Source organism: Channa argus, chromosome 2 (assembly GCF_033026475.1).
Source record: "Channa argus isolate prfri chromosome 2, Channa argus male v1.0, whole genome shotgun sequence".
NCBI classification, from domain to species: Eukaryota; Metazoa; Chordata; class Actinopteri; order Anabantiformes; family Channidae; genus Channa; species Channa argus.
Genome location: NC_090198.1, coordinates 1,725,395 through 1,735,409, shown reverse-complemented (window position 1 = coordinate 1,735,409; position 10,015 = coordinate 1,725,395). Strand labels below are relative to the sequence as shown.

At 38.3% G+C, this 10,015-nt stretch overlaps 1 long non-coding RNA gene across 1 annotated transcript; it reads left to right on the top strand.

Annotated features, from left to right (window-relative positions):
- Window positions 1-673: 673 nt before the first annotated feature.
- LOC137108561 (uncharacterized) lies at window positions 674-2,559 on the top strand. Its single transcript, XR_010912214.1, has 3 exons — window positions 674-1,517; window positions 1,600-1,703; window positions 2,282-2,559. It is a non-coding gene; the product is annotated as an uncharacterized lncRNA (long non-coding RNA).
- Window positions 2,560-10,015: the final 7,456 nt, after the last annotated feature.

Sequence of the window (10,015 nt, the reverse complement as noted above, 5' to 3'; positions counted from 1 at the left end):
CGGTCGAGGCAGATGGTCGTCCACCCTGAGCCTGGTTCTGTTGGAGGTTTCTTCTGTTAAAGGGAGTTTTTCCTGTCCACTGTTGCCTATGGCTTGCTCCAGGGGGAATTGTTGGGTTCTCTTTATATATCTTTATAATCTTGACTTTATTCTGTAAAGTGCCCTGAGATGACTTTGTTGTGAATTGGCGCTATATAAATAAAGTTGAATTGAATTGAATTAAATTCTGTTCTACATTTTGTGGGAAGCCAATGAAGAGAAGCTAGTGAAGGTGAAATATGATCTCTCTTGCTAATTCCAGTCAATGCTTGTTTGTTTTATATTTGTTTTATATGTGAGTTAAAGGACAAATCCTGGTCAAAAATAACTGCAAGGTCCCTTGCAGTAGTACTGGAGGCCAGACTTATGCCATCTAGAGTAACAATATGGTTGGACATCATATCTCCGAGATTTTTGGGCCCAAATACTGTGACTTCAGTTTTGTCTCAGTTTAGTAAAAAAATTGTGGGACATCCAGGCCTTTATGTCTTGTAGGCTTGAAGCTTGATTAGCTGATTTTTTTCATCTGGTTCCATAGATAAATATAGCTGATATCATCAGCATAGCAATGGAAATGTATGAAGTGTTTGCTATTAATGTTGTCTAAAGTCCTTGTTCCTAACACGAGCCTTGTGGAACTCCCTAGCTACAACAAACAAATTGAAGTCTATGAGATAAATAAGATTTAAACCAACCTAGTGCAGTTCCTTTAATCCCAATTTCATGTTCCAGTCTCTGTAATAAAATGTTTGTCATTATCTACATAACATTAAATGACAAAGTTTGCCCTAAGTGTCTCCAATTCAGCCAATTAATTCACCTTAAACATACATTATATTACATATAAACGCATAGATCTTTATCGGCGACCGTTGGCTTTATAGCTAAAAGCTCAGAGAAAGGGTCTGATGTGGAACCAGGTACTTTAAGAGCTACTGCCAACACAGTGCTGTAGAGTGATGGTAAAGGTGTGGCCTGTAGTGAAGACAGCAGCATCACAGTAACAACACATAATTCAAATGTTATCAGGCCTTTGAATAGTGACTCCTCACTTGATGGTCACCTACCAGCATTTTTATTATTCTCATGACCTAGAAAATAAGTTCTACTACCTATTTTAGCCCAAACCACAATCTCTTCCTAACCCTAAAATTTGCATTTTTGCGTTGCAGTTTGATGCTCAAACCAAAAGGTTAGAAAAATCATTTTGTGCGAAGAATTCTTCTGATTTGACACATGCATGTGAATTTCTTGTTTTATGTCATCTGTTCAGCTGGACAGTATCGGAGTGGTCAAAGTGCTCAGTGTTGTGTGGCAGTGGTTGGAAACAGAGACAGGTCTCCTGTCAGCAGCTGGATGCCATAGGTACAGTGAGGACACTGACAGCAGCTTCCTGTGAGAGGATGAGCCAACCCACTGAAACAGAGCAGTGCACTGCTAATAACTGTCCCACCTGGATAACCAGTCCATGGGGAAAGGTGCATGCAAACACAGAATCAAACTTGTATGGGTGATCCAAACTGTATTGTTAGATGCCCTCTCTCTTTTCCATGTTGTCAGTGTTCTGGGAGGTGTTTAGGCCCCACCACCACTGTCCAGAAGAGATCTGTCACCTGCCAACATGCCAATGGCTCCTTGTATACAGACTGTGACCCCCAGGACAGGTGTGTATACACTCACAGTGCAATGAAAATACTACACCTGTATATAAGGTCTGTTTTCCCTCACATTTAACTCTGGTGTACCAAATGAAATGAATTCACATCATTCGCATAAATACTACAAAAGTAATAGCTTTGCAGCTTTGCATAAACAAGTTTAGATTTTTTCTAAAATCAATACTTAAAAGGCCTATATATACATAGAAAGAGGTTTTGTATGCTTTAATTGTTCCACTTACCCATAATGGATTTAACTGATTCCTTTCTATTCAAATGTATCAGTTGTTGTCAGTTTGAATTTAACTGTTTTGTTAAGCTGAATCCTCTGGGCCTTCTGTAATTGTGAAGAGACCCTCGTAATATGCATACATTTTATTCATAAAATGATAATTGTCAGGGAAGCTAATAGCAATCCAGCGTTGTCATACAGGATTTTTTTTTTACGTTTTCTAGATTAAAATCAACCAAAATACAAATCTGGTTTGGTTATCTAGAGTTGGTTATCCTGTTCCAGATAACACAGTAAAAAAGGACAAAGTGTAAAAAGGCAAAACAAAAACCTCATTGTATCTCTCTCTCAGACCTGTGTCAGTCCGCAACTGTTCCTCAGACCTTTGTGATGTCCAGTGGCGTCCTGGTGCATGGAGGGCATGCACAGTAGTCTGTGGGAGCGGCTTTCAGTCTCGGAGGGTGGACTGTGTTCACCGCAGGAGTGGCAGGATGCTGGCCGACCAGCACTGCGCTTGGCTCCAACGGCCCTCCACCTGGCAGCACTGCAACACCTCCACCTGTGGGAGTAAGACCGTGTGTGTGTGAGTTTGAGTGCGTGCATGCGTGTGTGTGTGTTTCTAAATCTGTCCTCTGCAACAGAACACCTTGGTTAAAGGGTCCTTTTTATTTATCTGTTTTATAATCAAGAAACGTATTGCTGTTAAAAACATTTAAAGTGGTTTAGTGGCTCTGTACTGTTTAAAAGCTGTAGTTCCCACCAGAGGAATTAAAAGCTGATTATTATACAAAATCTAATTTTTGATCATTTAATATGTTACAAAATACAAGAAATATTCACCCTCTGGCTTTAGAAAATTGTGCTTGAATAAACCAATAAGCAAACTGTCTCACTTTATGAGGAGGAGTCATTTACTTAGTCTTTAACATCACTGTTGTATCACCACTTATTTCTAATAATATGGTCGATTATTCTCCTCTTACAGAGTTTCAGTCTATTTAGTGATCAGGCTTCAATATACTAGTCTTATTGAGCAAAATCACTACAACTTGTGCTCTGATCAACTGTTTCATCAAGGGCTCTGATTTATTTCACTCTTTTCCATTTTTGACTGTGTAAAGCAGTACTTCTCTATTGGAGGTATTTATATCCAGAATTAGCGTGACAGTGACTTGCATAGGGTTGTGTTTACTTCTGGGTGTTCTGTATGAAATAAGTAGACTCCATTTCAATTTAGAAATGTTTGGGAATCTAAGGATGAAGTAATATCAGAGTAAATAGTGAAGTAAGTAAAATTGGATCAAAGTATCTTCTTTCTTCTTCTTTTCCTTTGGGCTGTTCCCTTTCAGGGTTCACCACAGCGAATCATGTGCCTCCATCTAACCCTGTCCTCTGCATCCTCTTCACTCACACCAACTAACTTCATGTCCTCTCTCACTAGATCCATAAATCTCCTCTTTGGTCTTCCTCTAGACCTCCTGCCTGGCAGCTCCAACCTCAGCATCCTTCTAATGATATATTCACAATTTCTCCTCTGAACATGTCCAAACCACCTCAATCTGTACCTGTTAATGCATTTCCATCCTTATCTTTAATCACACTAACCTGCTGCACATCCTCAAATCTCTATCTCTTTGTCTGGCCAACCTGTACAAATCCATCTCTCCCTCCTTAGTGTCCAACCCATCATACAAGTCCTCATATGCTCTTTGTTTGGCCTTTGCCACCTCTACCTTCACCTTACTCTGTATCTCCCTGTTCTCCTGTCTACTCTCTTCAGTCCTCTGCATAACTTCATCTAACTCACTCCACAATTTCTCCTTCTCTTCTAACTCACATCCTACCTGTGGGGCATGACCACTCACAACATTGAACATTTAAATGCTTTCATGCTTTTTTATCTATTGGCACTCAAAGCGCTTTATACTGCTTATTATTCACCCATTCACACTCACAATAACACACACTCATACTCATACTCATACACCAGTGGCAGCTGTAACTAAGTGGGGGTTCAGTGTGTTTCTTAAGGACACAGAGTAACTGGGGATTGAACCAACAACTGTGAGATTGGTGCATAATCGTTTTACCTTCCTGCGCCACAGTCGCCCCTTCAATTTCCAGTTTCAGACTCATCAACCTGTCTGATACTCTTTTAACCTCTAGAATGTTCCTCACAAACTCCTCTTTCAAAATAAGTCCTACTCCATTTCTCTTCCTATCTGACCCATGGTAGAACAACTTGAACCCTGCTCCTAAGCTTCTAGCCTTGCTACCTTTCCACCTGGTCTCCTGGACACACAGTATGTCCACCCTCCTTCTCTGCATCATGTCAATCAACTATTTAGCCTTCCCTGTCATAGTCCCAATGACAGGGAAGTCCCTACTGTCAGTCCTACATTCTTAGCTTTCTTCTTCTCTCTCTGCCTATAAACACACCTTCCTCCTCTGTTTCTTCGAATTCAACCAACAGTAGTCCCATTTCCACCGGTACCCTGTAGGTCAACAGCACCGTGGCGGTCGTTGTTAACCCAGGCCCTGACTGATCCGGTAGGGAAGTCATTGTCACGATTCGCATTTTTAATTTGGCATGTGTTTTACGTCGGATGCCCTTCCTGACACAACCCTCTGCATTTATCCAGATTGGGACTGACACAAGAAGAAACTAGCTTGTGCCCCTTTGTGGTTGCATTTATATGTAGTATTTATGTACTGCATGGGTAAACCAAGATAAATGTTCACATCCAGTTTAAAGAATAATCTTCTTAGCAGCCTATAAAGTACAGGAAACAAGTAAACCCTTGAACCGTAAAATATACCTTGGGAAAATTACCTGAAATCTTCCACTTACAAAAATAATATAAGTTGTTTTTTGTTTTTTTTTGTTTTTTTTAAGCAACTGAACATCTACAGAATCTCTATATCACCATGTTTTGCTGTTGTTTAGTGATTAAACTATGTGTTTTGTTTCCATGCAGGTGAGAGTAAAGATAATACCCAGTACTGCAGTGTGGTAAAGAGACTGAAGCTGTGCTACATGGATACATACAAACAGAGATGCTGTGGCTCCTGTTCACAGGACACCGACTCCACCTAGTGACAGTCAGTGGTTCTAATCCCACTACACTTTGTAAAACAGATGGAGTACATGAGAACAACAGCTGAACAAAGACTAAAAAGGAAAATGTCTGTGAATAGATGCTTCAAGAACTGCACATATGTTAACTGGACAAGCCTTAGTCCAATTCTTTTTCTTCCTAAAAGGAAACTGAATGGAGCCAAAAGCTAGACCCAACTTTATTCGGACCCAACCTTCTAATATGAAGAGTGTTCACCGTGTGGGTCAAAGTGAGTTTCTGGACTCTCCGGCAAAACCAGAACATTTCATTATCAGTGACATGAGAAAAGGGTGGCTGAGCCATAAGAGAATATAACAATATTGGGGTTTTTAAGAACATGTACCACTGATCCTGGACTTAGGCTGAAATATTGGTTTGTCAACAATGTCTATAAATCATCAGCCAGTTCTGTCATTCACTGCTGATATGCAAAGTTTATATCAGCAGCTTCATAAGATCAGCCTGGAAAACTTTTCTTTCCTTAAACTGCTCTTTATTTATATGTCCAAGATTTTTTTAATGGTTAGGAAATTATCAATAGTAAATTCTGGATTATTACAAGTTGGATCATGTTTTCATTTTAATTTCTTCCTTTCATTCCTAGACACTAACTGAAAATCAGCAAAGTAACATTACTATAACAATGTCTGAGAAAAGGCATGAAAAGTCAATCAGAGATGTTGCACTAAAAATATGAGATGATTGCCAAACCTACAAAACTATGACCCAAACTGCAGTAAACCAAAAGTATCCTTTAACCTACAGTATCCCTGGCTTTCCATACAATTAAACAGGTATGAATAAACACCCTGCTTTGAAGCGCTGCTACTGAAACTCTAAGAGACTTTCTTTAGTGTGGGTTCCAGCTTGGTAGACACACTGAATCCTTGTTCTTCTTTTGCATGAAAATGTCTTGTGTAAATAACAATATTGAATATGACCACAGTACAAGTAAGTTTTGATGAAACAAATCAAAGGATGTTTTCAAATCTATCTTGTTGAGTATGGTACAGTCGAACTTGATTGTTGTCTTCCTTGGTGCAGTTTTGCTCGTACACAGCAATCGCATTAAGGTGCACACTACATTAACAAAGATAAGGACCTTGTACCTGACAGGGTCTTGGCCCAGTCCCAAACCTCAATCTGGCCCAAGTCAGTAGAGTTTGCTAGTTTGCTAGTTTAGCAAATATCAAGTAGTAGAGGAAAAGTAGTTGAAGAAGTCCTTGCTTGGATGTTGGCTAAACAGATATTAAGATCTTATCTTCTTCTATAATGATGATTTTTCTTTGTGTGGAAGGAAACTGAACCAAAGGGAAACAGACCAAGTTTACAAACTGGTCTGCTGAAAATGGACTGTAGGTTTGAAAATGCCCTTTTAAAAATATAGTGTTGGCCTAAATCCTGATACCTGATGGAACGTTTATGTTGAATAATTTCTCAAAACCCAGCATTTTGTGCAGTGGCAACATTTGTGCTACACTTTATCTATTTGGCAGTGTGCAAGATAATCATGCTATGAAAAAGATAGTAGTTAAAGGTTAAGAATTGGTTAAAATAACAGGTAGAAGAACAAATAGAGCCCTCCAGAGTCTGGAATCACACTGAGCATGTTTTATTAACATCACTATAACCTCATTTCTAAAATATTTAGAGACAAGCTGAGAAAACCAGCTGAAAAATACAGACTACATATTGGCATGTTTAAAGTGGTCATTTATTAATATTTCCAGTTATTACCAGACTGACACAAGAAAAAAATCACCAAATGAGATTGCGTGTGTGTGTGTGTGTGTGTGTGTGTGTGTGTATATGTATATGTATATATATATGTATACATACATACATACATATATATACATATATGTATGTATGTATGTATGTATGTATACATATACATACATATATATACATACATATATATAGATATATATATATATGTGTGTGTGTGTGTGTGTGTGTGTGTGTATATATATGTATATATGTATACATACATACATACATATATATATATATATATATATATATATATATATATATATATATATATACATGTATGTATGTATACATAAAAGAAAGTTCATTAAACTCATATTTCTTACATTTTACTGCTGTTATCTGTAAATAAACAGTGAAGCTATTTTTTTACAATGTTGAGCTGTTCTATTATGATAAAATTATTACTCGTTACCACTATACAACTGTGTTTATTGAAACAAAACACTACCATCCATGTGGAGTAAAGATGATTTAAAAGACCAAAGCGTATTCAGAGAATGATTAAGGAAAGAACATGATCCCCACTAAACTCTATTAGATAAACAGATTGGGAATGAAAACCTAAAGCTCAGCCTGGTAGATCACTTACAACACACAAAAGCCCAAACAACATTTGTAGCCCATTCTTCCAAGATTATCCCCAAACCACAAAGTGGCAGGGAGGAAGAGAGCAGAGATGGCAGGAGCAGTATCTAGCAGACAGTGGGCTATAACAGGTAAAAGTCGTTGAGGTGAGTCATCTCAGTGGGGATAGGTGGGGTTCGATCAGACAACTGGTGGAGGGGCAGATCCAGGGTCTAATATCCAAATATCCAAAATTGATTGTTGTGGAGGACAAATAATTTTGAATTAACTGGATGCTAATTAGATAAAATAAAGTGTTAGAGGGTGGGTTTATCCTTGAAGACAAACATTGGTAAAGAAAAGGGTAACCTATTTTTTTGTGATGGGCAGTAGGGTCACAAACCCATCTATCCCCCTACCCAACCTCGACAGCCTTAATTGCCCATAATGTAGAACAGAATGCTTCTTGCATTGACACTAAGTGCTGGCACAAACAGTGGCTTTGGACTCATCCAGTACATGGTCATTCCTGGACATACTGGGCTGGTGAAATACATCACGTCAAATCAATGTGTGCACACAAAAAAATTATTTGGATCAACATCTTTAACAACTATAAATGTTGTGAAGGTTTTTGACTGATGGGAAAGAGCCAGTGGTGTTAGTGAAGCATCGTCTGAGACCAGGAATTCATATCCACGCATGAATTCACATATTCATTAAAATGTTCATCAGCATCTCTTTGTGGTTCTCAGCTCTGACAGATGATTATGTAAATAATTTCAACACATTAAGGTGAAGGTGATGCTGGAGGGAGATGCACCAGCAAAACAATGATCTTGTGTAAAGGGTCTATTCATGTAAACCTGTTGGCTTTCATACTGATGTGCTGCGTTGTTAAATGCCTTGTATATACTGTGTTCTAAGTGCAATATCACATACTAAGTGTATGTAGATTGAGTGAGACTTTTATTTTCTTATTTCTTCATGGTTATGGTGTGTTTATAACTCCTGTTACAATTTTTGGAACAATACCACTCACCTGGTTTTATTTGCATGTGCTCCAGTGTTTTATATCTCCATTGTGAAATGTCACACTGTAACATTAGTGATTCTCCCTGGCTACTATTTTTCATGTAGTGACATTACAAACTTGAGGACTTGCAGGTTGACTGAGGAAACAAATCATTTAAGTGCTTTAGAAAATGGAAAGGAATAAACACTGATCACTTGATAAAATGTATTTTTTTTTTATTAACTTAACTATCCAATTCTAAAGCTGAATGATAAGGTGTATCCCAGTAAAAGTCAGAGGTCAAGATTAAAAATGGTCTAAAAGACTAAATGTAAATGTAATGTTTTACCTATGTTCCTTTAAAGAGGTACATTCAGACATTTTAGGTATACAAAAGCATAGAGACTGGGACATTTGGTAAACTATAATAAATAAAGCACTTTTAGTAGATTCTCTTGTATTGATGTAGACCACTCCTGACTACATCATTTACCATTTGCCATTTCCAATGGTAAATGTTCTGCACTTATAAAGCGCTTTTCTACCTATTGGCACTTAAAGTACTTTACACTGCTTCTTATTCACCCATTCACACACACACTGATGGGGGAGCTGCTATGCAGCTGGCCAACACTCACCGGGGGCAACTAAGATGGGGTTCAGTGTCTTGCTCAACGACACTTCAACATGTGATTGGAGGAGGTGGGGATTGAACCAACAACTGTGAGATTGGTAGACAACCGCTCTACCGCGCCACAGTCGCAAGCATCCATCTGGATGTTCTGCAGAATCTTCATTCATGAGAGTCAGCCTGTTGCTGAAAATATCCTCTCACATTAGAGGTTAGAAAGATCAGAACAATAAAAGAATAAAATATCCAGCATTATTGTTCACATACTCTGATGCATAGGCGACTGTGGCGCAGGAAGGTAGAGCGGTTGTCCACCAATCTCACAGTTGTTGGTTCATTCGAAGTGTCCTTGAGCAAGACACTGAACCCCAACTTAGTTGCTCCCAGTGAGTGTTGGCCAGCTGCATAGCAACTCCCCCCATGATGTATGAGTGTGAGTGATTGTGAGTGTGAATGGGTGAATAAGAAGCAGTGTAAAGTGCTTTGAGTGCCAATAGGTAGAAAAGTGCTATATAAGTGCAGAACATTTACCATAGTTTATGTTTATTGTTGAAAGGATTGAAAAGTACATCCATTGGTAGTGTTAGAGCCATTGAAAAGAGTAAGGTTTATATTATTGATATGTTCTATTTATACTCAATCCATCTTGAAAGATGGATTCAACCAAAAAGAGTGAAGTTTATATGTTTGTGTGTGTCCTCTCAGTGCTAACAGATTGAAGTACTTCGCCACTTTCTGTAAGTCCATAAATTATCTATATAAATGTCAACATTCTGTGACACACTTTAAATAATGAAATACAAAGTGAAGTCTGAAAAACTGCATTTTGCAACTTAACACTCACTTTTAATCAGCATGTAGAAAAATGTATAAAAGCAGATCTTGCCAAAAATATATCTGAATATACTCTACAGTGACATTTAGGTGTGAGTGTAAAGGTGGGTGGACCCGGCCTCTGGCCCAATGACAATTGCAATAGGC